Source organism: Neomonachus schauinslandi, chromosome 8 (assembly GCF_002201575.2).
Source record: "Neomonachus schauinslandi chromosome 8, ASM220157v2, whole genome shotgun sequence".
Classification (NCBI taxonomy): Eukaryota; Metazoa; Chordata; class Mammalia; order Carnivora; family Phocidae; genus Neomonachus; species Neomonachus schauinslandi.
The window spans coordinates 95,888,455-95,916,102 of NC_058410.1; the positions used below are offsets into that span (position 1 = coordinate 95,888,455).

The following is a 27,648-nucleotide window of genomic DNA, read 5'->3' on the forward strand; positions in this document are numbered from 1 at the left end:
ACCAAAAAGCTCAGTGTTAGTAACTAACTGTATTGACAAGCCTGGCTTGTCAAGCTCTTTGGCCTTTGGTTGAGTAACAGTGTTGTCCACACATCTAGTAGATTTCTTAGAGATTATAGTGAGTCTCAACTGTTCTACATTCTCCTTAATAGTTTCTGAAAATAATGAGAAAGCAACTGAGGTAGCAATTAGAATGCAAATTATGCATTGCTATCTAATAACCAACACTAGATTAGATAAATATACTATGATTTATATATGATAAATATGCATAAAAAAACTGTGATTGCTTTAGAAGGTAACAATTTTAAATCTTGGAATTAAAAATATCTGTTACCTGTGGGCTCATACAAAACATGTCTAAAGATATAGGTTGGAGATAGGAATCAAATATTCATGTTTAGAATATATATCAATAAATTTATAAGTTTGTAAGTATAGTAGAATTACAAAACTAGATGAGATGTCTTAGATTATCTAACTCAAACTTTCAGTGCAATGATCCATTCTGCCTCATTATTGACAGCAGTAAACATTATTCCAGGAATGAGCTACTTAATACCTTTTATCTTTCCACTATTATTGATGGTCAGTTCTAGTTAAAATATAAAGTACTTTCCTAGACTGCTCTTTTGTCAACTCAGGATGATAAATCTACCTTCTTTTGCCTAGCCCTCTGGTTGCTACCTATATATGTGTGTGTTCGTGGAAAGAGAGGGAAAGATCAGACTATAAGTAGACCACATGGAACAAAGCTTTTCAAACTTTAACATGATTCTTGGTTTACCCTAAAATGCCAATTCTGATTCAGTAAGTCTGGGATGAGGCAGAAATTCTGAATTTCTTACAACTTCCCAGATGCTGCTGATGCTGCTAGCAGAATATATATATATATATTGTGTGTGTGCTTGTGTGTGTATATAGTATATACAGTATATACACACACACGGGGGAAAGAAATACATGTATATGCTCAGACAATAAACAAAATGTTTTACTTCTATATATATGGTGCTTAATACCTTAAAAGGCACTTTGACAAACACTGCTAAACTTTATAACATCGAGTCAAATAGGAATTATTAGCTCAACTTGATAAAGAAACTTCGACTCAGAATAGTTGTCTTGTCCAAGATTAGAGTTGGTATATATGTCCAAGACACAATCTGTAGCAAAATCTTCCACAATTTATATCTAAAATCTACCTCATGGAGGTAACAAAAATTATGCAAAAACATTTTCAGTGTTTTCCAATGTGGCAGCCAGCTGGATTAAGAAATAAATTTGAGGGCGCCTGGGTGGCTCAGTCGGTTGAGCGACTGCCTTCGGCTCAGGTCATGATCCCAGGGTCCTGGGATCGAGTCCCACATCGGGCTCCCTGCTCGGCGGGGAGCCTGCTTCTCCCTCTCCCATTCCCCCTGCTTGTGTTCCCTCTCTCGCTGTGTCTCTCTCTGTCAAATAAATAAATAAAATCTTTAAAAAAAAAAAAAAGAAAGAAATTTGAAAAGTAGCAGGGACAAGTTGTAATAGTGTTGCATGAGAAACACCTCATAGTCTGCTTGCAAATGTTCATGATCATGTATGTTTCTGTTGCTGAAATCTGCAAAAGAAAAGGTGACACACATCTAATAACTAAAACTTCTGAGATGACTCACATACATCTGTAGGATGTTTCAACTTGCAAACCCTTCTGAAATATGTTCATCATTTTCAGTGTAATGATATAAATCAACCACTTTAACGACATTTAACAGAAATATAAAAAAAAATGTTGCAATCTTCAAGGTAGTTATCTGAGACTATGCTATCAGTATGAGCATTTTCTATTTTTACAGATGTAGAGTTAAGACTATATATAAAGTCTTCCAGTGTCTTCACTAGGCAAAGGGCACACAAAGAATAATGCACAAAAGATCAGTTATAACTGTTTAAAATCAGACTTGGCTATTTCTTTGGTTCCTACAATCTATGTCTACATTGATACAACTTAAAACAGATAAAAATATAAAATAACCCCACTGTTTAAAAACTACCTCTATCTGGAATGAATTTATTGGAAAAAAAATATGTTCCCCAAATTGAACAGTAATTTTTACCTTGAATTATGTTATACAAGCACTAGAAGAGCTTATAATGAGACAAATGTAAGATAAGAGTGGGAATAATTTACACTATATTTTATCAACTTCAGAAGTTTTTGTTTTCCTACAGGGAAGTTTCTTACAGAAATTTTTTTTATGAAAAAATATATGTGACAATACGTTAATTGTCTAGATAGCTTTCTGATGTCTCTACTTGGAACTTAAGGATTCCCTCATGTCCGCTGTTTTGAAAATGTGTAAGACTTTACCTGGCTAGCTTACACAATTTTTCATAGGCTGATTGAAAACACCAGGGAAAAGAGAGCTGGGAAAAAAGATGAAGGAAAGGGATACCTTTTGGAAAGTCTTCATAGACTTGAGTTTTAAAAAGGAAAAAAGGGGGCGCCTGGGTGGCTCAGTTGGTTAAGCGACTGCCTTCGGCTCAGGTCATGATCCTGGAGTCCCGGGATCGACTCCCGCATCTGGCTCCCTGCTCGGCAGGGAGTCTGCTTCTCCCTCTGACCCTCCCCCCTCTCATGCTCTCTGTCTCTCACCCTCTCTCTCTCAAATAAATAAATAAAATCTTTAAAAAAAAAAAAGGAAAAAAGGTATATAATTGCAGTATCTCTTCCCTGCACATAAATTTACAAATTTCTGGGAGAAAGCTGAATATAAAAGGATGATATATGTAGTTAGCTTTCCTTAGATAGCAAACTTCTTAAAAATAGACACCATATTTACCTAATTTACAATGCAGTATGGTGATTATAATGCCATGCCTATGCAATTATCTAATGGCCAAAAAGTATATATTAGCAATTTTACATTTGATATAGCACATCTGTCACTGTGTATTATCATCACTGTATAGTGTATGATTATATAATGTTTAGTTTTTTTCTTATCTTTGACATTGACCAAGGGTCATTAGATAAATCACATATTTTTCACATATCATTATCAGTTTTAAAAATGAAAATTCAGGGGCACCTAGGTGGCATAGTCAGTTGAGTGTCTGACTCTTGATTTTGGCTCAGGTAATGATCTCAGCGTCCTGGAATAGAGCTCTGTGCACAGTGGGGAGTCTGCTTGAGAATTCTCTCTCCCTCTCTCCCTTTGCTCCTCCCCCTGCTCATGTTCAATCTCTCTCTCTCTCAAATCAATCAATCAATCTTAAAAAAATAAAACTGAAGGGGCGCCTGGGTGGCTCAGTTGTTAGGCATCTGCCTTCGACTGGGGTCGTGATCCTGGAGTCCTGGGATCGAGCCCCGCATCGGGCTCCCTGCTCCGTGGGAAGCCTGCTTCTCCCTCTCCCACTCCCCCTGCTTGTGTTCCCTCTCTCGATGTCTCTCTCTCTGTCAAATAAATAAATAAAAATCTTTAAAAAAAATGAAAATTCATTGTCCCATCTGTAAATAATGCATATCGTTACCGATCAATAGTAATGCATTAAAGAACTATTTGCCTGGTAATTAATTCTAACAATCAGGTTTGTTTCCTGACAGACAAAGAGTAAGTATCTTGATCACTGGATTAGGAGATATATAAGAGCAAATAATTTGAGAATTTCTCTAAGCTTCAGTTCTCTCATTTGTAAAATGAAACTAGAATACCGAGGTCCACAAAAACTTTTGAGACTGAAAATATTAAAACTAATATTAGTATAAACAGGGTTTTTGGAGACTTCCATGAGAAAGAATGTGCAATTATAGGGAAGAATGGAAGGGAAAGCAGGGATGAGAGAAGGGATTCCTTTGATGGTTCTTTCTCTTTACCCCTTTCCCTTTGTATCCTCCTTCTTTTCTTTCCTTTCCTTAGAAAGATCTTCTTGAGTCAATTCACTGAAGTTGAACATTCTGGCATTTCCTATTTCAGAAACCTGATTTGAAGTCAACACAGTAAATTCAAAGTTTGTTGGAAAAGGCAGAGTTGTCTAAATGTTTCTTATGAAATGCTAATTCTATAGAACCCTTTTATGTGTTAGGCAAATAAAAGATCTCATAAATAAATGACTTTGGAAAATTGTAGATGAGACAAAATAAATTATGTCCTGGCTGCAAGTGTTTTCTAGTTTTTTGTTTTTTTTTTTTGTTTTTGTGTGTGTGTGTTTGCTATGGTAGAAGGGAAACATTACCTAAGTTTATTTTCTCCATGGAATACATCTAGGAATCCATTAAAAAACAAAACAAAGCAAAACAAAAAACCTTAGAAAACATGGCTATATGTGATTGATAGAGAAATATTTATATATTTTGGGTAGGCACAAAATGTTTATTGAGGTTTCCTATTTTTATTTAGTCAGTGGAAGTCAGAGAAATCATACTAACAGTATTTTGTGTTCCTGAATATAGGCATTATTTATAATCCTTTCCTCTACTAAGCATACATATGTATAAGTACCTGATACTACAATTTCTCTTGTTCTTTATTCCTTGGAGTTAAACAAATTTTTCAGCCTGTGGCTTGGGAGATGCCTGACCCCCAAATGCTACTCCTATTGCCCCTTAGAGAGGTTGGTGTGATGCAACATTAATTCCACATTTGCTGCCAGTTAATCTGCCATACTGCAATTTCTCAATTTGTCCTCATGGGATATGGAGAATTTAGAATCTGCCCTCTACTTAGGAGACCCATTCCAGCAGAACAAGAAGGAGTTCATGGATCATTTACACCTAGTCACCTATGAATGTCCACAAGACCATGTGGCAGAAACCACCAGATTTGGATCCAAGTAAAGATTTTCCAGATAAGTAATTACTTCCTACTTCAGAGCTAGCACCATGGCAGTCAACATGGGGATATATTGGTAGGATGATACATGACTCTGCTCTTATGAAGTTCTCAATCTACTTTCAGGTAAGGGAAATAATTTAAATAAAGTGAGGTGGGAATCAACAAGGGACAGCTAAGGGAAAGGTATGCACTTGAGGACTGGTGAGAAGTAAGACTGATTTGCATTCTGGGTGTTCTTGGGAATCAGATGAAGTTTACATGGGGGAAGGATGAAAGCAGGAGCAATGGAGAGCAACAGTGTCTTTTGCAGACAGAAATAGCACGATCAAGACACAGTTGGAGAATTAGTCTAGTCATAGTAAATTGGCTGGTTTGGTGAGGAGACTAGGAAAAAATTCAGATATGAGAAGATGAAAACTAAAAAAAGGTGGCAGAAGCTACTGTAGAGAAGAGAGACAGTGGATGGTTATATTTAAAACACAAAGAGTTTTGTTGGAAAGCAGAATGGTGCAGAGCATAGTAGCACAAGTGTTAAAATCAGGTATGGATCAAAAACCGGCTCTGCCTCACCTCAGCTCTGTTATTTTAGGCAATTTACTGAGCCTCTGTTCCTTTATCTTCAAAATGGGATAATGCCTGCCCCAACATTTATTGTTAAAAATTAAACAAGACGATATGTGAAAAGAGCATAAAGTGCTCAATAAATTATATAGTTATTAAATGTGATATAATTTAGAGTTTTATTTGATATGGAGAATGCAGAGGACTAAATGAAAGGTGACTTGTAGGTTCTTGATATGACATGATGTTTTAGAATGCTTCAGTGAATTGGCCTAAGAAGATCTTTCCAAGGAAGGGAAAGAAGAGGCGCAGGTGGGGGAGAGGGGTAGAGGAAAAGCACCACCAAAGGAATCCCTTCTCTTATCCTTACTTTCCCTTCTATTCCTCTCTACAATTGCACTTTCTCGTGAAAGTCTCCCAAAACCCTGTTGATAGTAATATTAGTTTTAACATTTTCATTCTTAAAAAAATCTCATGAACCTAGAGAACTGGAGCTTAGAGAAGTTCTCAAAATTCTTTGCTCTCAGATAGCTCCTAATCCAATGATGAAGATAAAATGAATGGTCATGATGGAGAATCATTGGTAGAGAATTGAAAACACATGATTTGGGAAGTGGACAGGAAGGAAATCAAATTCTAAACCACATTATGGTAGGCTAATGGAAAGAAGTTCTTAATGAGAAAGAGAGAAGAGGTCAGGACTTAAGTTTAATAAGGTAAAGGCCTTTGAAAAACCCAGCAGTTGGTAGAGAATAACAAGATATAGGGATAGTAGTTACTATCCTAACTAACTAGCTAAGCCAGTTTTACTAACTGAGAAAAATGCATATTTGGATCACTAAGAGATGTTACACTTCAAAAGTTCTCTTTCAGCTACCCATCAGTATTAAAAGAACAAAAGAATTAATGTTGAATCACTAGATTGTACACCTGAAACCAATATAACACTGTATGTTAACTAACTGGAATTAAAATAAAAACTTTTAAAAAAAGAACAAAACAGTTCAAAGCAACAATATTTTCATTGTGGGGGGGGGGGGTGTTGCTGGAATGGAAGTTTGGGCCAAAGAACAGTGAGAGAAATGGACTGGGTGGAAGCAGCCATGTAGATGTGTTGGAAGGAGCTATTAGGGTTGTAGACATATGCTTAGTGTACATTTTCCATGTAATAACTACCATATGTACTTTAAACAAAATACCAATGTAAGTTTCAGGTTGTTACACTAGGAAGAGTGGGTGAAGAGAGATGCAGGTACTGAATCATGTTTTTTTCTAGAAACTTAAGACATCAAAAAGGGCATCTTCCTACACAGATCCCAATGACACACAGCAGTGTATCACTAAGATAAGCTGCCCTTTGAAGAAAACCCTACAATCTGATTTATTTAGCTTCCCTCCTTGCAGATTACCTTGACTCCCAACTAAAGTAGACACACAATCTGGAACCAGTGGGCTCTAGCCTCTTTCTTCAGTTAAGTTATTTTGAAAGTCCCTATCATATGCCTAGAGTGAGAGTCTGGCCACCTGACTCAGGGGCAAATGTAATAGTTAAACACCAGTCCCAGAGTTCTGACACACTCAATGCATATCAGAACTGGGAAAGCCACTCTTCAACCTCAGTGGCAACCAAAGGAAGCCATTCCACCCTAAGCTGGAGGCCAGCAGAAAAGAAAGGGACAATGGGCAACAGTCTCTGTCACAGAGGAACACTTGCATAACATCACCAAGCACTCACACTGGGTCACAGAGAAGTTTTCAGCCACTCTGTACACTCTTTCATCTAGTTTGAAAACCAGTTTGTTTACTGTGATTTGTTCCACAAGCCCCAAATATATGCTTTCCAAAGAGTAATGAGCGAGAAGAAGAAAAATTATGTCATGCCCATTCTTACAGTTTACTAGATATCTATGTGATGTTAGAGCATTCGTGCAAATTTGAGACTGAGAATATTTGCTGATGTTTTCAATCCGTAAAAGGTTTTCCTGAACCCACGAAAAAAGTCTAGAAAGTGGTTGGAGACAATCTGATATACTAATGGAAGATAAATGATTGTCATTATCAGTGGATTCTTAATAAATCTCTACACTTTGCTCACCTATCTCATCTACAGGATTTTATTTGTCTAAGTACCAAGTGTTCTTAATTCTAAGGGGTCTCCCTTTAAGATGATATCCCAGCATATAGGTGCCAGGGCAATAACTATTAAGTGCCCACATATGGTGTTTTATGGGAATACATGTGATGCTATTATACTGTTGTCACAAGAATAGTTGGCTCTTTAAGCCAGGAATACACATGCTCATAATAAATTATTTTTATGACTTCACATACACAATCATGATGCACAGAAAGTATAAAGGAAAGATTGCTTATTTTATGCAGCTTTGGCACTAACTCCATCCCCAATTATAGGCAACAAGGGGATTGTATGAAGCCAATGAAAGCACAAGAGTGGAAAATGGAAAAGATAACACTACGCTTTCACATACTGAAGCGTGTTATTGTTCAAATTGTAACAGTCTTGTTTTGTTGTTTTATTTCCCTTCATGATCTTAAATGCTCCTTCCTTCTCTAGTGATGCCAAAAGTTGAGTTGTCTCACTCATCAATGGCATCTCTTTAATCTTTCCTTTTTGGCTTAGAGCAAACAACAAAGGTAGTCATGGATGATTCATACCATCTTTCATGCTCAGAGACAGACTTTTCCCCCTCTGTTAAAAACACCCAGGGCTTTAAGGGTAGAGGTGGGAGAAAGTGAAGGTAGGAGACAGCTGTTCTCCTGTTGTTTCTGTTGAGGGTTTGTACACTTCAGTATTTCCAGATTAAAGCCGTGTGAAACATTTTCTGCAAAATAGAAAGCCAAGCCAAATTTGCTGGGTTTCAGGTCTGCAGACAAAATTTAAACCAGCTGGATTTTATTGGGAACTTTTGCATGCAAGTAAACCTAGTGGTGAAACTAAAGCCAGGGTTTGTCTCCACTGGCGTGGGCTACATCTTTAGGGGCTATCCCCTGCATGACTCTTCCCTTGAGGGAGTTTTGGATTTTGAAAGGTCCTAAGAGAAACCTTCCAGATTATTCCTTAGAGTACCTGATTGAAATCTTAGCCAATGAAAAGTGGAAGGTGCAACCAGATATGATGCCTCTCATAGTCAAATCTTCAGAGAGATGAGAGGAAGCTTGGTCTCTTTCTGAAATCTGATTTTAAATTACCTAAATTAAAATAGCTAATGATTCTCTATACACATATATTCACTAAAACAAAAGTCCCTTTTCCCCCCAACACACACACATGTGCCTAGTCAACGTAGCAAATAATGGCCAACTTATTGGATTTGTACACAGCAAAATCCCAAATCATATTCCAAATGTGCTCTAAGTAAAAATTACCATGTTCCTTGCTAAAATAATGCAACTGTATAGATTTAAACATATAAATAGAAGCAAAGACACATGCCCTATTATGATTGGATAGTGAGATTGGAATATGTTATTTATGAAGCTATTTAGAATTTGGGCAACAAAACAATAGAAAATAATCCAACACTAGAGAAAACTATTTTTATTACAAATCTCAATTTAAATCTTAAGGAGAATGAGCATTTTTCAAGGGCAAAAAAATAAATGATAGACCCTTTCTTAAAATTTTAGTATAATCATAGGAAGAAAAAGTTCTTGGCAGCCTTTTGGGCATAAGAAATATAAATCACTTCAGATCTGTCCTTATACATAGGCAGTGTGGAGTTTTGCTAAAAATGTACTGGCCTTCAGTATCTTCAGTCATCTAGTCCAATAATATTAACCACATCTAATATCGGAGGTCATCTATTTCTGTTAAACTATTATCAAAATTTAATATGCAAGAAATCTGAGAGATCTAGGAAGAGTATAACTGACTTCCTCAATACCACTGTGTGTAGTTAGGGCTTGAACTTGTTTCCTAGTTCTTATTCTTTATATTACAACATACTGCCTCCCATCAAATACATTTTTTTTCTGAAAATCCTCTCGTTATATAGACATCAGTTGACAATTCTAAATTTCCCATCATTAGATGAAACGAGTGTATTATGGTTTTTAACATCACAGTTTCTGGTGCCCAAAATTTTCTCATTTAAATTCTGCATCTATTGTCTTCTGTGTTATCTTGGACAAGTTACTAACATCTAGGTGTCCTAGTTTCCTCTAGGGTAAAAGAAAGAGCCTCTACTTCATATATTACTTGTGGAAATTAATCAGGACATATAAAATGAGTAGAATAGTGTCTCACACTTAGTAAATACTCAATTAGGTTGTGGGACCCTGAGTAAGCAAAAGAAAAGCAAGCTAGTGTTCATAGCCATGGTACAGCTTTAAACTGGGAAGAAATATCTTTAGATGTTTATTAAACCTCCATTTTAAGGATATTGTATCTTTTATAGCTTCAGTTTCCTCCGTGTTATCATTTTACAATGTTGAGATGAGTTTGTAAGCAGATCTATTAAAATGTTCATTGCAGTTTGTCAAATAGTAGGATTATTTTCAGGAGTTTGTCCAGATCCTAATATTATTAATATTAATGCAATGTTTTAAAGATCACCTCCTGGCAATTAGCCCTTCATTCTTTCTGCAGTCTCTTTGAGACAGGTGATAATTTGCTCAAAGAGCACCAACAGCTAATAGTCATTGCTTTTCATTATAAGTGAAGTCAACTGTGAAGCTAAGGGCATGGGAAAAGCTCATCTATAGGCTCTCCTTCTCTATACTAAAGACTGGTGCCTTCCAGAATAGCCCCAAGTACACCATCAAAGAGGTTAGAGCATTCTTCGTACTTACTCAAAACTATCCTTGGGAGGTTAGGCAAATCTAGGGTGAACTGATAGGTCCTGAGACCGGTCTATCTGTGGAGTTCTGATGCTGATTCTAACTACCAAGACAAAGTGTTTGTTTGTTTGTTTATTCAAAGTGTCCTTTAGAATCACAAGAGTTAATATGGGAAATATGACTTACTCAAATACATTAAGGTTTCATATTCAGGGTTCAAACAAGTAACTTTACCTAGTGGGTTCCCCCCACCCCCACCCTTTGACTGCTCTTTACCTCCAAGCCTAATTTCACTCAGTGTAGAGCATCCATTCTGTACTATTTTCTCAATACCATGTATTGTATGCTAAAACTCAACTGATGACACTATTCTGATGTTTTTTGATCATGACTTTTATCCATCAGATCAATGACTTTCACATGGACAATGGAATTTGGGGGCCAATGAGCATTCTTCTAGTGATCCATGTTTACTTTTTCATTTTTATAACATGACAGTCTTGGCACTAAATACATCTGGGACATATTAATAATTTATTTATACTTAATAAAAAACAGACATCATTTCACTATTCTTTAATCAAAACCAGTACCTCTCTTGCTATTGACTCTGGGGATGTTTTATTGTGTGGGGATAAATGGGAGGTGATGAGATCTTCTGCTTCACTGACTTGGTAAGCAAATTGAAACATTTAAGAATCATGATTCTAGGGATGGTATCTTTTTTTGGTGTTCTAAGACCAAATCCAATGTGGCAGGGGAGAAGTTCCCCACATCAACAAGCAATTTGCAAGACATCAGCTGGGTGTCCTTTAATTCAACTCAATTCTGACACCACCACCCTGAGATAGTGTCAAATTCCACAGGTTAAGGTCTCAGCCCTATAAGACCCCCTCGTCCTATCCCCACTTCAGATGCTGGTTGCAAGTCCAGGTTGTTAGCTATACTTCGGAATGACTGGCTATAAATTACAGGTTCCCATGACCTCCTCTTTGGGTTCAATTAATTTGCTAGACTGTCCAGCAGAACTCAGAGAAATGTTTTGCTTCCTGGATCCCTGGTTTATTATAAAAGGATATAACTTAGGAAAAGCCAGATGGAAGAAGTGCATAGGGAATGAATCCAGAGCTTCCATGTTCTCTCCAGGTGGACCACTCTCCCAGAATTTCCATGTATTCACCAATCTGGAAGCTCTCCAAACACTGTCCTTTTGGGTTTTTATGGAGGCTTCATTATATAGATATGACTGATGAATTCACTGGCCATTGGCTATTGATTCAGCCTCCAGCCCCTCTCTCCTCTCCAGAAGTGGGTACTGAAAGTTCCAACCCTCTAACCACTTCCTTGATTGATTCCCCTGGCAACCAGCCCCCATCCTTAGGCTTTCCAAGAGTCACCTAATTAACAAAGGACACCTTTATCATTCTTGTCACAGGAAATTCCAAGGGTTTTAGGAGCTCTATGCCAGGAACAGGAAATATATATATTTTATTATAAATCACAATATTGCAGTATTTCAAAACAACCAATGTTGAAATGCCTCCAATAGAAGTACAGAAGTGTATGCTTATAGTGATGATTCAAGAAAATATTGCTAGACTCTGACTTCAGGAAAGAACAAATGAGTATTCTAAACCAGTGGTTCTTAAAATGTGGTACCTGGACAAGCAGTATATGCAACACCTGAGAACTTATTAGAAATGCAGATGCCCAAGTTCCATCCTAGACCTAATGAATCAGAAACTCTAGGATTAAAGACCCAATAATAACAAGGCTTTAGGTGATCCTCATGGAGCTAAAGTTTGAAAACCACTGTTCTAAGCAACTATCTCAAGAAGAATTTTAGCAATTATAAGAACATCTACTTAAACTCTTTCATGACACTAAGACACATAGTGTCCATGAAAAAGAGATTACTACATTAACAAAATGAATCAGATCAATTAAGTTGGTCTATTTCTCAGCAGCAGACAGGCTGTTATATATGAGATACATAAAGTATTTTACACACATACAAGTGCATACACACACACACACACACATAATTAGTTTTTTTTCCTAAAAACGTTCTTAGGAGGTTGCCTAGGTCATGCTACTCAAAGTGTAATCCCTAGACAAAACACCTGGGAGCTTGTTAGAAATGCAGATCTCAGGCCCCATCCCTGACCTACTGAGTCAGAATCTGCATTTTAACTGGAAACCATTTGATTCTAATATAAAGTTTGAGACCAATTATCTGAACTCTTCATCTACCCTAAAATTATCCAAAGATATGTTTAGGATGACACTTACCTTGAGAAAATATGATACCTTAGATCATCTAGAAATAATTCTGTCTCCCACACCACTTAGGTGACATCATAATGATTTTCTAAATCCCTCAAAATCTATAGTAGGAGGTAATTTTATTGAATTTCACTATGTTCTGGATATTTCATTACACAAATTAACTGATATAATCTTTGCACCAACATTTTGGGTTAAATTGATTATATTTTCCATTTCACAGACAAGAAATTGTGGCAAAAAGAGTAATTTGTTCAGTTACCTATCTTACAAATAGTAGAGAAATTATTTGAACCCAGACATGCTGGTACCATATTACTTCTCTATGGCTGTGCTCTCTAATAAGGTATATTAACATTTCCAAACATATTATCTGATTATTAGGGGCATTGCCACTGATCATGATTTTTTTTTTAAGATTTTGTTTATTTATTTGACAGAGAGAGAGAAAAGCGAGAGCAGGAACACAAGCAGGGGGAGTGGGAGAGGGAGAAGCAGGCTTCCCGCCGAGCAGGGAGCCCGCTGCGGGGCTCGATCCCAGGACCCTGGAATCATGACCTGAGCCGAAGGCAGACGCTTAACCACTGAGCCACCCAGGCGCCCCACTGATCATGATTTTTAACCGAAATTCAAGAGAGGCTGAGGAGGAACGAGGTAGAAGAGGCCCTTTATACTTTAGGTTTGAAATTTAATAAAGGTTAAATAACATTGACTTATCCTTGAGGCCCCAAACCCAAAGAAATAATCCAGACTTCTAAAACTACAAATTAAATAGCATAAAAGCCAAAAGTTACAGAATTTACCATGAATCTAAATTTTTACACTGGATTGTAACTAAGTCATTCTAAAGAACTGGTTTATTTATTTTTATTATTCTTTTTATTGCTAACTTGTAACACACATGCCTGTTCTCTAAAGAATTCAAGAGAGTTTGCAAGTGAAAAACAAGATCCTAAAGGAATAATCATTTATTTCTAAGAGGAAAAATATACACTTAGAAGTGAGTGTCTATGAATTTGATGGACTACAAATTCACTATGGAGTCACTTTAATCCAGCAAATACAAAATACTGGACTATTTAGAGGCCATGTTATAAATATGAATACAGAGAAAGAAATTCTGTTGAGTGTTCCTTGGAAAACCAAGAGATTTTTTAGCACCTGGACTGAATTTGAAGGAAACTGGACCTGAATTAGAGTTTTGTGTAGAAACCAAAAAAAAAGTCAGTGGTTTTGGCTAGGTGAAGTGATTTATTTAAAGCCAAAACTTAACAGAAAGCTCCTGGAATACTAATCTATGTGAATTGGCTATAAGAGAAGATGGTGTGTGTGTGTGTTTGTGTGTGTGTGTGTCCATATGTGAGAGAGACAGAGTGGAAGAGGGCTGGGGATATTTTTGCAATGGAAATGTCTTCCACAATTCACTTAGCTCACTGTTTTATTTATAGTCTATATTCTTCCTTTCTCAGATAGACTGTGATTAGATGACAATAAAATTAAGAATATGTAAAAATGAGTTTGAGCCTTTATGAATCCATATTGCACACTTTGACTTTGCTAAAAATAAGTGTAATTTTTTTGTAATTCTATGTAATATAACTATGTATTATGCACCTCCATACATATATGGGTGTGTTTAATGGAATTCCTATTAAAATGCTCACTAATGGAAGGTTAATTGTAGATAAAGACCTTCACCAGGAACAGACATGAAATACTGTAAGGCAAGAGGAAATGGGGCCAAATAATCTATACATTGAATGCAGAAAAAAATGAATAAAAGGGTCTTACTAGCAATCTTGATGTCTAAGATGAGACCTCAATAGACAGATGGGTGGAAAGAAGGGCTACAAAAAGGAAATTAAGTGGTAGAAAAAGATACTAATTAGAAGGGCTCTTTTCTTAAGTGTCTCAAAAGGCTATATACATTTTTAGGAGTTTCTTTATTAATATTTCATAAAAGCCAGCTACTTTTGCAAATTGTTGGGAGATAATCTTTTTTTCATCTTTATTATTAATAGAGCTAATTATATCACAGAGTTCGTTAAGAAAATATACACATTTAAGAGCAAAACTGTGTCAGGATCAATTGTTTATTTACAGTGTTGACACCATCTCAGGATCAACTGTAAAAATTTCCTACTACTCAGACTTTTTGAAAATAGGTCTATAAAGAGGAAAAGTGTTGGAAAATAGAAGGGGCTTGAAATGTTTTTATTCAAGGGAGCAGTAGTAACCCGGTCTTGTTAATTCCTGATTATTTTGGTCAAATATTTGAATTGAAAATTCCAGCTTAAGTGGAAACATAAATGAGTACGGCTGTTAATAAGGAAGCTGTATTATTAGAAGAGTTCTAATCAGGGAAAGAAAAACAATAGTATTCAGTGCTGACAGTAGACATTGGTTCATTCATTCATTCATATGTTCATTCATTCATTAACTATTTATTGAGTGGCTAATGTATGCCAACTGTTTTTAGGCACTTGGGGTAAAGCAGACCACCTTGAAAGCTGCATGATATTAGTCTTGCCTTTCTGGGCACAGACGTTTCTCATTCTCTGAGAGGTGTGAGCGAAAAGAGGCTTTGGGACCTATGGCCGGTGACCAGGTTTTTCCCACACATGGATTAGAGCAGCGGTTCCCAAACTTGGTTGAAAATCACAACCACCTGGGTCATTTTTTTTTTAAGTACAGATTTTTGAGTTCCACCTCAGGCCCACTGAATTAGAATAACTGAGGTTAGGTAAAATGCATTTTAAACACATTCTCTATATATTTCTGAAAATTAACAGGTTTGAGAACTAACAATTTAATGTCCATCTTCTCAATACTTTGGGGTTGCCTTTGTGATCAACAGGCTCTTCATTAACATTGGAAAGCTTGTTCCTAACAGAATTGGGGAACCAGATGGCTTTAGTGAAACATTAATATAGAAATTCCTAACAATGTGTGTAGTCTCTGTAAAACATTAGGGAAAGACACTCAATGCTTCAGTCCTGAATCTGGGACCAAAAACAATGTTTTTTTTTATGGCCTGGACAATTAAAATGTATAGAATATTTGGGGCGCCTGGGCGGCTCAGTCGTTAAGCATCTGCCTTCGGCTCAGGTCATGACCCCAGGGTGCTGGGATCGAGCCCCACATTGGGCTCCCCCTGCTTGTGTTCCCTCTCTCACTGTGTCTCTCTCTGTCAGATAAATAAATAAAATCTTTAAAAAAATGTATAAAATATTTGCTATGTAATAGGCACTTTATCCACTTAATCTCATTCACTCTCTAGATAAATACAGAATTTTTGGCAATCCCTAATAAGAGGGTTACAGCTCAGACTCCTCATGCTCTGGAGCAAAGTTATGCCACCTGCAGTGGAAGACCACTTGCTATTTGAAATATAGCTCCTAATAGGCTACTGAGTATTATAAGATCCATTAAGTCATTGGTTCCCAGAAAGGAGAGCACAGTATATCAGTTCTAACTGTAAATGGACAGCTGCCACACCAGAGATCCACTTAGAAGTGGCTTTAGAGGGTAGTGGTGAAGGGAAATCTTCCCCACCAGCCAAGTGTGAGCAGTACATCTGATTGTTCACTTTGTAGAGAAAGAGGTGATTAGAAGTTAAGACCGATGGGCAGTAATAAATTGCTTGATCAGAGAGATGAAAGGAGCAAACTTGGAAAATTGTAGACATGGTACGGCAAATGAGGTAAAGAGGCATGTGGAAACACCCATGATAGTGCCACAAAGAAGGCAGATCTTTTTATCTTGGGTTAATGCCTTGCACAGTATCCACTACAGAGCAGGCCCTCAACAACCAGGTAAACTGATGATCTATCCAGTGGAGGCAAATTATGCCTCCTCTTCGGCCACCTTACACCTGTGCAATGAGTGTGAAGAGAGCAGTTGTGGTGACAAAGATGGTGGTTAAGCATGGGCCCCACAGAATGGATTGTCTCTCCCTAAGGCAAATCCATCAAAGTTCAGCTAGTAATAAATACCAAACCTCCTAGCAACAGCAGAGACCTACACTGTGCCCACAGTCTGGCAGGTTGGTGGCAGATTGATGATACCATTATCCTTTCACTCTAAAGGAGGCAATGATGCATATGGATTTGCCTTCATTCCTTACCATCAAAATGCTTCCCCAAATGCCTAATCTGTCTTTGTGCAGATGCAGCCTGACAGTGTTTACCTTGGCTTTTGCCCCGTCACTTCCTTCTTTCCTCCTCGGTGATTTTCTGTCACCGCAGCAGGAAATGTACATTGGATTCTACTTCACATTTACGGATGCACTATCCACAATTTCCAGGGAATCAAGGCTCATGGGACCACTCCTCAGAAATGGAAGACAGGATTCAAAGAGTCAAGGCTTTCTTTCCCCTTTCTTCTACCATGAAGACAGTTCTACGATGCATTTCTCCAAGCACTTTGGAAGGTCCCAAAAGGAGCAAGGCAACTTGAAAGAGTTAAAGTGATAGGGTGAATTGATGACTCTTGACTGCATTGTGCAGAGTTTTACAATAAAGAGTTTTACAGTTTTATTTATTTGACAGAGAGAGACACAGCGAGAGAGGGAACACAAGCAGGGGCAGTGGGAGAGGGAGAAGTAGGCTTCCCGCTGAGCAGGGAGCCCAATGTGGGGCTCGATCCCAGGACCCTGGGATCCTAACCTGAGCCAAAGGCAGACGCTTAAAGACTGAGCTACCCAGGTGCCCCAGAAAATGGCTGGTTTTTAAGCAGAGATCAGCTAAAAATGAGGACTCCCCAACATTGAAACCTGATTGCTTCTAGATTCCAAATAATAAGAAATAAGATTGAAAAAAAGATCTCTAGTTATAAAAGACCCAGTATTTCTGAGTTAAACAAATTGACTCAACTATGCAGCAAAAATCAGATTAAAGGTATTACATTTTCACTTTAGTCTATTGTTTAGCTTAAATCATTACATGAGAGAGAAGGGCATGGGGGTGAGGAATCAAGGAAATAAGGCAGACTTGAGAACCAAGTCAAGAAAACACTTTTTTTAATTGTGGATACTGGCACATATAGCTGAATAAAAGCAAAAAAAAAAAGATCAGAAATGTAACACATTTTTTACGAGATTATATTGCCAAAGGAGCCACAGTCCATTTGCAAAAAGTCTGAGACCACTACACTTTTAATGCCTCAAACTATGAACAGGATCCAGTCTCTGAGAGCTCCATATTCCCCAAGGAGGGCATTTTCCCCCAAACCTCCTTCAGATATGGTTATGGAGGAAGATGGATAAGGAAGAATCTTTCAGAGGGCAAAATGGGAGCCAGAGAAGGTGCTCCTTCCTGGTTATCCAAGGAAATCCACACTGCAAGAGAGGCTTCACAATGCCTATTAAGCAGGATTTCATTACTGTGTGCTATTACTCTCCCATTTTCCCTTATTTGGAGTGGAAACTTTTATTAAGGTTATGTTATCCCTGTTATATGCTATTCCTGTTACAATATATACTATATATACATATATATGTGTGTATAGTATATCTGTATATACTATACACACACACATACACACATATATAGGGTGTGTGTGGTGTTTGGTGTTTGTATTGGAGTGATGACTTGTCTTTTTAGTCATAGGTAGCCTGTCCACTACAAGAGATCACATCTGGATTGCACATCACCCAAGATCTAGAATAATCTTAAAATCCAAAAGAAAATATCCAAGTAGGTGGGCAGATAAGTGGACCTGAAGCTTAGAAAACAGGTTTGCCCTAAAGACTGTAATCAATGTACGGGATAATGAGGTGGCCATAGAGGACATCTCCTAGGAGAAAACTAGAGACTTACTCTAGTAGAGAGACTGCAGCTAATCCTTAAGCAGCACAAATATCAGTTGGCCAATTGGATAAGCCTACAAGGTAAACATAGAAGAGGCATCCAGATTGATCAGAGGAATGAGAACCAAAAGAGAAAAAAATGTGTATCAAGAAGGAATTAAACTATTCTTTGAAATGACTTAACATTCCAGTAAGACAAGGACTTCTGGAATCTTTGACATGGTACCTTGTAGGACATCTTTTGTGAAGGGATCTATATCCAGAGACCAGGCTGGACTGGGTGGATCAGTATGTAAGAGATAAAGAAATTGAAGTAATGAACACAGGCAACTCTTCTCGAGAATCTGGCTATAAAGGAGAGGAGATAGGATGTTAATCAGCGTTTTTCTTTTTTCCTTTCCTTTTCATACAAATGGAGATCCTTGCATGTATTTAGAAATGAAGAGCACTTCTATTTCTAATAGTATGAGAAAATTGGCACCATGACCAATTGCTTTTTTACAAGAATATGATTAGAAAATGCTGAACATGTTTTAAATGAAAACTGCAAATGTAGAAAAAGCATTTACTAAAATTCAGCGCTCATTTTTTAAGAGGAAGTTACAGGCAAGGAATAGAAGGGAACTTCTTTATTCTGATACAGAGTATCTACAGACACAATGAAAAACATTATACCTCATGGTAAAATGGTGAAAGAATGCCCCTTAAGGTCAGGAACAGGGAAAGTGTACTCACTGTCACCATTTATATTTAACATTTTTCTGTGGGTCCTAGATGTGGAATGGGGGTAAAAAAAAAAAAAAAAAAAAGTATGAGCATTAGATAGAGGAAACAAAACTATAATAATTGAGGAGCATGTGATTACATGAGAAATACAAAAGAATTCCAAAAATTGTTAAATCTTGTGTTTAAAAAAGTTGCTGCATATAAATGTATGTATGAAAATCAATCAATTTCTATTATTCAGCTACAGTTTGAAAATCGAATAGATTTGATTTGGAAGATGTGATTTGCAGCAGCAATTGTAATATCTAGAAATAATTAGAGCCAAAGTTATGCACGAAAATTATTATTGAGAAGTTATTTTTATGGAGAAAATAATAAAAACTTACTGAAAGTCATCAAGGAAAATCTACATATATGTACTGGAAGGCTCCATATCATTTTTTTTTTTTTTTAAACAATTTTATTTATTTATTGACAGAGAGAGACTGTGAAAGGGGGAACACAAGCAGGGGGAGGGTCAGCGGGAGAAGCAGACTCCCTGCCGAGCAGGGAGCCCGATGCGGGACTCGATCCCGGGACTCCAGGATCATGACCTGAGCCGAAGGCAGTCGCTTAACCAACTGAGCCACCCAGGCGCCCCAAGGCTCCATATCATTAAAAATATATAAAAACAAATGTCTGGTGGCAGGTAAAGAGTGGGGGGAGGAGGAGTGTTGAGCAGGTGGGGCAGGCAGTTGAGAACCTGTATGTCCCTAGAAGTGGCAGGAGGCAGGAACATATATGAGCTAAGCCTCTAAGCACCTCGCTTATGCTCCATTGGAGTCTATTTACAAAACACAAATTCAATAATGCAATTATTAAAAAATTCAAGATGATGTATGCAGAACATGAAGCACCAAGCTCAGGGCCCTTCTGAGCACAGAGCCTGTGTGACTACATTGACCACATGCCCATGAGACTAGCCCTACTGACCCATGTCCTACTTTCACATAATGGAATTTTTTGGGTTTACTGGGCCTCAGAATTTTTAATCTCTTGGTGATTCTCATCTGCAGTAAAGATTGAGAGCCATTGTCCTAGACAATATCATGCATGTGAATTTCTGTTATGTATCATGCATGTGTGTACTGATGTGCAATTGGTTACCTCTGAATTTGGGGAGAAAGGATGGGATATGAAGTAAAACTTCAAAAAACTTAAAAAATAGGGGAGCCTGGGTGACTCTGTGGATTAAGTATCCGACTCTTGATTTTGGCTCACGTCATGATCTCAGTGTTTTTGGGATCAAACACCACGTGGGGCTCTGTGCTCAGCAGGGAGTCTGCTTGTCCCTCTCCCTCTGCTCCTCTAGGAGCTCACTCACATGCCCTCCCTCTCAAATAAATAAATAAAATCTTTAAAAAAAACCTTAAAAAATAATGGTAATGTTCTATACCTTAAACTGAATGGTGGATATATTATTTTCCATACATGTATTTTTTAAAAATCTTTCCCAAATTATTTTTTTTTCAGGTATAGTTAACATCGTGTTATGTTAGTTTCAGGTATACAACGTAAGGATTCACAATTCTCTACATTACTCAGCGCTCATCACCACATGTGGACTCTTAATCCCCTTCACCTGTTTCACCCATTCCCCGCCCCCTCCCCCCACCTCCTCTCTGGCAACCACCAGTTTGTTATCTATATTTTAAGGGTCAGTTTTGGGTTTTGTATTCTACTTTTTCTTTGGTAACTATTAATCACTTAAAAAACATCTTTTACAATGGCAGTGGAAATTATCCAGTTGAAGAATGGTTGACTATTCAAGAACCCAGATAACACATAGCAGGGTCAAGATCTGAGCCCAAGCCCACAATATAACAGATCATCACTTTGCCATAAGAGACTACGAAATCAAGGTTATTGTAAGAGGTGTGTAGATTAGTGAATTCTCACATATCAATACAAATTTCTGATATAGGCAACAAAAATTCCACTTATCAATACTAAAAAAGGCAAATGTTTCAGGCAAAGAATATGAGTAGGTCAAAGAAATAGAATATTTCCAACAAACCACTGAACAATTGTTCAGAATCACGTATAATAAAAATGCAAATTAAAACATTAAGATTTTTCTAAGAATGTAATTGGAACAAACATTTTTTTTCATTTTTACCAAATTTAAAAATATAAAAATCCTATGGTCTAGTAATCTCACAGTTTGAAATTTATTCTATTGAAATGCCCACTAAAATGTGAAGTAACATTTATTGCAGCAATGCCTATTATAATAAACAATCACATTCAACCTAAATGTCCACATTATTAGTTATAGATTAAATAAATTATGGTATACACACATGCACGCATGTGTGTGTGCACATATACCGTGGGATACTATGCAGCCTTTAAAAAGAATAAAGCCATCAAATATGTACGTACTTCCAAATGGCCCCCCATATATTTTTAAGTTAAAAAGCAAGTTGTAAAGAATTATGTATAGTTTCATTCCATTAAAAAAATATGTGTGTATGTGTGTGTCAGTGTGAGGGGGGCATCTGTTTAGGCACATACAAGGTAATCAAGTTATATATGTATTACAAGAAAAAAAGTTTCAAAATAATGTGCACCAACTTTCTTAACCTTGACTCTCTAAAGAATGGGATTGGGGGAAGAATTTATTTTTATTTCTGTTTTCTTTAAATTTTGTTTAAATTTCTGTTATTTCTGTATTGTTATGCTTTCCATTCACTGTAGGATTTAATGGAGAAAGGTAGTCCCTTTTTATTTTTATTTTTTAAAAATCATTCTTCAAAAAGAAAAAAAAAAAAAGCGAGTCTTTAGAGGCAGAATAGGGATGTATCCAAATCTCTTTAAGATGACTACAGTTGACATTAAAAAAGACAACGTTGAGCAAGGCAAAAGAGAACATTCCTGTTAGTGCCAGGTACACCCACACCTGCAGACTGAATCCTTCAACGTAACAAGGAAACACAGCAGTGCTCCTTTGATTCCTTCCACTTCTGGAGGCCTCTGTCTTAACCAGTTCCTCTCTCTTCCATTTTACCCACCTCTCTCTCAGCTCGAACTGCCACAAGTTTGCTTTGTGTTGCAAGATATCAGAGAAAAGGAAGTCTGTATGGATCTAGAAATGCAGAGTTAAAAGGAAATTAGTGGCCAAATACACAGTTTGTTCAGGATGCTCATTTGTCTAAATCTGGTCCTGCATACAGGCATGGAAGTGGGTTCTTCTGTGTGTTTTCAAAGCTTAGTTCTGATAGCAGAACTAAGAGGTTCCCACGGAGAGGGCTTTGGAGCATGCTCAGCAGACACAAGCTTGTCTTTACCATTTCACAGCAGGAGAACACAGTGGGCTCCGAGTCAGCCAGCCCGGGTCTGGATCCTGAGTCTGCCTTGTGCTCCTGGGTGTAGAACCCTGAGCAAGCCATTTCATCTCTTAGCTTCCTTTTCCTCATGTGTGAAACAGAGAAAATAATGTATCTAGCTCACTGAATTGTTAAGACTAGATGAGAAGATGTGACCAAAAATAAGCATTCAAGAAATGCTAGCTACCCTATAATTATTTGTAATTATTATAAGACTGGCTTGGATATTTCAATGCAGATTATTTCCAGATGAGTTTACACTCTAAGCAAGTGTTTTTCAAACTTCAGTAAACAACACATTAGCTAGTCATGAAGTCCCATGTTAGTGGGTAGTAGTCAGCATTGAAAACAATTAATGGAATAGAATTCTCCATTATATATATATATGACATTGCACATAAAATGCTAAAGCAACATGCATTGCCTCCTGCGGTCTGGGGTCAAATGAGTTTGAAAAATAATGCTTCTAAACCAAACAAAATCTTCTGTAACTGCTCTCAGCCCTAATCCATTCCGTTCCTTTCAAGTACAGTGAGCAGAGAAGCTCAGAGCTTTGGAAAGGAGCTGCACTGATGGATCATTGTGATAATGCATGAGCATGCCACAGTGATGTGAGAAGTCAGGATGCAAACATGTTAGAGAAATGGTTCATTCAAAACTGTCATTGTGCTTCTTCTCAAGTACCTGGAGCAAGGGATAAGGGTTTGTTAGAACTAGCCAGGCTGAAGGACTCAGTTCTTGTCTTGGTTTGAAACTTTTCCTGTTAATTCAAGAACTGTGATGGAAGGCCTCGAATGTTCCTTTAATTCTTCAAACCTATCACTTGAAACTCCTAAATTTAGTAGGTAACGTTTGAAAAGAAAATCTCACGCAGTGTAGTCTAAGTGAGCAAAGAAAGCAGAGTTTTGAGTTTTCATTTTTCCAAAACATTACATAGTACTTTGATGCTTATGGCTTTTTAAATGTCCATTTCTGCTGTTTTTCTACAAATGTTTTTTGCTGTATACAGGTTACAGCAGCTAAATACAATGCAAGTAAAGTATAACAATGATTAAAAACACATGGGGGGAGTCTGCTCCGCTGAGGGACGTGGTTCCAGTGGCTAAGCGGGGGATGGAACACTCGCTGGGACAGTGTGGTCTCAGGACCCTCGGGGTCACAGAAAGACCGCGAGCGCCTGAGTGCGGCCGAGCTCCCAGGTATCGGAGCAGGGAAGCCAGCTGGAGAGACAGAGCGGAGACGTGGGCTCTAGGCTCGGGGTTGCCATAAACCAAGATCTGCGGCGCAGTCAGGCCACTGCTCCTCCAGCAGGGAGCCAACAAGTGGCAGATCCGGGGAGACTCCCCTTGCTCCCCCGGGAGGAGCGGCACGGGAGCACACCGCAGGGATCTGCTGGGTTTGGAGACTCCACATGGGGTCGGGTTCCAGAGACAGAAATGCTTGGTCACAGGCCGGGTGAGCACGGAGTGCGGCTAGAGACCGGGGAGACAGGAGTGACTGACTGCTTTTCTCTGGGGGCTCACTGAGGAGCGGGGCCCCGAGTTCTCGGCTCCTCCGGGGCGGAGATTGGGAGGCCGCCATTTTCACTCTCGTCCTCCAAAGCTGTACCGAAAGCTTGCAGGGAACAAAAGCTCCCAAGAGCAAACCCGAGGAGATTACTTAGCCCTGACCAGCAAGGGCGGGGCAATTCCACCTCCGGCAAAGAAATTTGGGAACCACAGCAACAGGCCCCTCCCCCAGAAGATCAGCAAGAACAGCCAGCCAAGACCAAGTTTACCGATGAATGAGAATGGCAGAACTCCAGCGCTAGGGGAATACTGCACATAGAATCCATGGCTTTTTTACCATGATTCTGTAGTCTTTCAAAGTTAATTTTTTTAATTTTCTTTTTCTTTTCTTTATTTTTTTTTGAATTTTTCTTTTTCCCTTTTTCAACCAACATCTTATCAATCCCTTTTTAAAAAACCTTTTTTATTTTTCATTTTTTAGAGACATATTCTATCCCTTCATAGTAGTTAACCTTATTTTTGGTATATAAATAAGTTGTTCTCTCTTTAAAATTTTGGGATACAGTTTCTTCTAACAGACCAAAATATACCCTAAATCTGTAGTGTATGGCTTTATTCTAGTCTCCTGCCTGGTAACATTGTCTCCCTTTTTTTTTTCTCTTTCTTTTTTTAACCAACTTATTTTATCAATTCATTTTATAAAATCTATTATAATTTTCATCTTTACAGTCATATTCCATCCCTTCATCCTATTTACCCTTATTTTTTTACATATATAAGCTTTTTGTTCTTTAAAATTTTGGGAGGCACTTTCTTTTAAGAGACTAAAATACACCCAAAATCTAGTGCATGGCACTGATCTATTTGCCAGCCTGATCATATTTGATCATATTCTTTTTTTTTAATCTTTATCTTTTCATTTTTTCTCTTTTTTCTTTCTTTCCCTTTCTTTTCCCCTGGTTTCAGGTCTCTTCTGATTTGTTTAGTGTATGTTTTTCTGGGGTCATTGTTACCCTGTTAGCATTTTGTTCACTCATTCATCTATTCTCCTCTGGACAAAATGACAAGATGGACAAAATCACCTTAACACAAAGAACAAGAGGCAGTACCAACTGCCAGGGACCTAATCAATGTGGACATTAGTAAGATGTTGGAACTAGAGTTCAGAATGACGATTATAAAGATACTAGCTGGGCTTGAAAAAAGCATGGAAGATATTAGAGAAACCCTCTCTGGAGAAATAAAAGAACTAAAATCTAACCAAGTGGATATCAAAAATGCTATTAATGAGGTTCAATAAAAAATGGAGGCTCTAACTGCTAGGATAAATGAGGCAGAAGAGAGAATCAGTGATATAGAAAACCAAATGATGGAAAATAAAGAAGCTGAGAAAAAGAGAGATAAACAACTACTGGATCACGAGGGCAGAATTTGAGAGATAAGTGATACCATAAGATGAAACAATATTAGAATAATTGGGATCCCAGAAGAAGAAGAAAGAGAGAGAGGGGCAGAAGGTATATTGGAGCAAATTAATAGCAGAGAACTTCCCTAATTTGGGGAAGGAAACAGCCGTCAAAATCCAGGAGACACAGAGAACCCCCCTCAAAATCAATAAAAATAGGTCAACACCCCAACATCTAATAGTAAGGCTTACGAGTCTCAGAGACAAAGAGAAAGAAATCCTGAAAACAGCTCGGGAGAAGAGATCTGTAACCTACAATGGTAGAAACATTAGATTGGCAACAGGCCTATCCACAGAGACCTGGCAGGCCAGAAAGGACTGGCATGATATATTCAGACCACTAAATGAGAAAAATATGCAGCCAAGAATACTCTATCCAGCTAGGCTGTCATTGAAAATAGAAGGAGAAATAAAAAGTTTCCAGGACAAACATAACTAAAGGAATTTGCAAACAAGAAGCCAGCCCTACAAGAAATATTGAAAGGGGTCCTCTAAGGAAAGAGAGAGCCTAAAAGTAACATGGACCAGAAAGGAACACACACAATATACAGTAGCAGTCACCTTACAGGCAATACAATGGCACTAAATTCCTATCTTTCAATAGTTACCCTGAATGTAAATAGGCTAAATGCCCCAATCAAAAGACACAGACTATCAGACTGGATAAAAAAACAAGACCCACCGATATGCTGTCTGCAAGAGACTCATTTTAGACCCCAAAACACCTCCAGATTGAAAGTGTGGGGGGGAACCATTTACCATGCTAATGGACAACAAAAGAAAGCTGGGGTGGCAATCTTTATATCAGACAAATTAGATTTTAAACCAAAGACTATAATAAGAGATGAGGAAGGACACTATATCCTACTTAAAGGGTCTATCCAACAAGAAGATCTAACAATTGTAAATATCTATGCCTCTAACATGGGAGCAGCCAATTATATAAGCCAATTAATAACAAAAGCAAAGAAACACATTGACAACAATACAATAATAGTGGGGGACTTTAACACCCCCCTCACTGAAATGGACAGATCATCTAAGCAAAATATCAACAAGGAAATAAAGACTTTAAATGACACACTGGATCAAATGGACCTCACAGATATATTCAGAACATTCCATCCCAAAGCAACAGCATACACATTCTTCTCTAGTGCCCATGGAACATTCTCCAGAATCGATCACATCCTAAGTCACAAATCAGGTCTCAACCAGTACCAAAAGATTGGGACCATTCCCTGCCTATATTCAGACCACAATGCTTTGAAGCTAGAACTCAATCACAAGAAGAAAGTCGGAAAGAACTCAGATACATGGAGGCTAAAGAGCATCCTACTAAAGAATGAATGGGTCAACCGGAAATTAAAGAAGAATTAAAAAAAATTCATGGAAACAAACGAAAATGCAAACACAACTGTTCAAAATCTTTGGGATGCAGCAAAGGCAGTCCTAAGAGGAAAGTATATAGCAATACAAGCTTTTCTCAAGAAACAAGAAAGGTGTCAAATATACAACCTAACCCTACACCTAAAGGAGCTGGAGAAAGAACAGCAAATAAAACCTAAACCCAGCAGGAGAAGAGAAATAATAAAGATCAGAGCAGAAATCAATGAAATAGAATCCAAAAGAACAGTAGAACAGATCAACGAAACTAGGAGCTGATTCTTTGAAAGAATTAACAAGATTGATAACCCCCTGGGCAGACTTATCAAAAAGAAAAGAGAAATGACCCAAATCAACAAAATCATGAATGAAAGAGGCGAGATCACAATCAACACCAAAGAAATACAAACAATTATAAGAACATATTATGACCAACTCTATGCCAGCAAATTAGATAACCTGGAAGAAATGGATGCATTCCTAGAGATGTATAAACCACCAAAACTGAACCAGGAAGAAATAGAAAACCTGAACAGACCTATAACCACTAAGGAAATTGAAGCAGTCATCAAAAATCTCCCAACAAACAAAAGCCCAGGGCCAGATGGCTTTCCAGGGGAATTCTACCAAACATTTAAAGAAGAATTAATACGTATTCTTCTGAAACTGTTGCAAAAATTAGAAATGGAAGGAAAACTTCCAAACTCATTTTATGAGGCCACCATTACCTTGATCCCCAAACCAGAAAAAGACCCCATCAAAAAGGAGAATTACAGACCAATATCCTTGATGAACAGGGATGCAAAAATTCTCACCAAAATACTAACCAATAGGATCCAACAGTACATTAAAAGGATTATTCACCATGGCCAAGCGAGATTTATCCCTGGGCTGCAGGGTTGGTTCAACATCTGCAAAGCAATCA

The 27,648-nt window shown here is 37.7% G+C and overlaps 1 protein-coding gene across 1 annotated transcript in view; it reads right to left on the reverse strand.

The window, feature by feature from the left end:
• Positions 1-27,648, reverse strand: part of GFRAL (GDNF family receptor alpha like) — a 66,571-nt gene that overhangs the window by 8,231 nt on the left and 30,692 nt on the right. The window lies entirely within an intron of this gene.